This window comes from Musa acuminata, unplaced genomic scaffold (assembly GCF_036884655.1).
Source record: "Musa acuminata AAA Group cultivar baxijiao unplaced genomic scaffold, Cavendish_Baxijiao_AAA HiC_scaffold_531, whole genome shotgun sequence".
NCBI lineage: Eukaryota > Viridiplantae > Streptophyta > Magnoliopsida > Zingiberales > Musaceae > Musa > Musa acuminata.
Genome location: NW_027020776.1, coordinates 70363 through 72500, shown reverse-complemented (window position 1 = coordinate 72500; position 2138 = coordinate 70363).

The following is a 2138-nucleotide window of genomic DNA, read 5'->3' as shown; positions in this document are numbered from 1 at the left end:
CCGGGGGGTTCCAGGGTGCTGAGATGGCTGACGTTTTGCTCCGCTCTCGACGGTCACCGCGCAATGCAAGAACAGGCCAAAAACTGGCCAAAACGGCCCAAAAACGGGCCAAAACTGGCCATTTTTGGCTGCACGAGCGAGCGGCGAGCGGCGGACAGCGAGCGAAGCGAGAGGCAGCACCGTCCCTGCTATACGAAAGCCCCATCCAGCCCTGTGCCACCCGGGGGGTTCCAGGGTGCTGAGATGGCTGACGTTTTGCTCCGCTCTCGACGGTCACCGCGCAATGCAAGAACAGGCCAAAAACTGGCCAAAACGGCCCAAAAACGGGCCAAAACTGGCCATTTTTGGCTGCACGAGCGAGCGGCGAGCGGCGGACAGCGAGCGAAGCGAGAGGCAGCACCGTCCCTGCTATACGAAAGCCCCATCCAGCCCTGTGCCACCCGGGGGGTTCCAGGGTGCTGAGATGGCTGACGTTTTGCTCCGCTCTCGACGGTCACCGCGCAATGCAAGAACAGGCCAAAAACTGGCCAAAACGGCCCAAAAACGGGCCAAAACTGGCCATTTTTGGCTGCACGAGCGAGCGGCGAGCGGCGGACAGCGAGCGAAGCGAGAGGCAGCACCGTCCCTGCTATACGAAAGCCCCATCCAGCCCTGTGCCACCCGGGGGGTTCCAGGGTGCTGAGATGGCTGACGTTTTGCTCCGCTCTCGACGGTCACCGCGCAATGCAAGAACAGGCCAAAAACTGGCCAAAACGGCCCAAAAACGGGCCAAAACTGGCCATTTTTGGCTGCGCGAGCGAGCGGCGAGCGGCGGACAGCGAGCGAAGCGAGAGGCAGCACCGTCCCTGCTATACGAAAGCCCCATCCAGCCCTGTGCCACCCGGGGGGTTCCAGGGTGCTGAGATGGCTGACGTTTTGCTCCGCTCTCGACGGTCACCGCGCAATGCAAGAACAGGCCAAAAACTGGCCAAAACGGCCCAAAAACGGGCCAAAACTGGCCATTTTTGGCTGCACGAGCGAGCGGCGAGCGGCGGACAGCGAGCGAAGCGAGAGGCAGCACCGTCCCTGCTATACGAAAGCCCCATCCAGCCCTGTGCCACCCGGGGGGTTCCAGGGTGCTGAGATGGCTGACGTTTTGCTCCGCTCTCGACGGTCACCGCGCAATGCAAGAACAGGCCAAAAACTGGCCAAAACGGCCCAAAAACGGGCCAAAACTGGCCATTTTTGGCTGCACGAGCGAGCGGCGAGCGGCGGACAGCGAGCGAAGCGAGAGGCAGCACCGTCCCTGCTATACGAAAGCCCCATCCAGCCCTGTGCCACCCGGGGGGTTCCAGGGTGCTGAGATGGCTGACGTTTTGCTCCGCTCTCGACGGTCACCGCGCAATGCAAGAACAGGCCAAAAACTGGCCAAAACGGCCCAAAAACGGGCCAAAACTGGCCATTTTTGGCTGCACGAGCGAGCGGCGAGCGGCGGACAGCGAGCGAAGCGAGAGGCAGCACCGTCCCTGCTATACGAAAGCCCCATCCAGCCCTGTGCCACCCGGGGGGTTCCAGGGTGCTGAGATGGCTGACGTTTTGCTCCGCTCTCGACGGTCACCGCGCAATGCAAGAACAGGCCAAAAACTGGCCAAAACGGCCCAAAAACGGGCCAAAACTGGCCATTTTTGGCTGCGCGAGCGAGCGGCGAGCGGCGGACAGCGAGCGAAGCGAGAGGCAGCACCGTCCCTGCTATACGAAAGCCCCATCCAGCCCTGTGCCACCCGGGGGGTTCCAGGGTGCTGAGATGGCTGACGTTTTGCTCCGCTCTCGACGGTCACCGCGCAATGCAAGAACAGGCCAAAAACTGGCCAAAACGGCCCAAAAACGGGCCAAAACTGGCCATTTTTGGCTGCACGAGCGAGCGGCGAGCGGCGGACAGCGAGCGAAGCGAGAGGCAGCACCGTCCCTGCTATACGAAAGCCCCATCCAGCCCTGTGCCACCCGGGGGGTTCCAGGGTGCTGAGATGGCTGACGTTTTGCTCCGCTCTCGACGGTCACCGCGCAATGCAAGAACAGGCCAAAAACTGGCCAAAACGGCCCAAAAACGGGCCAAAACTGGCCATTTTTGGCTGCACGAGCGAGCGGCGAGCGGCGGACAG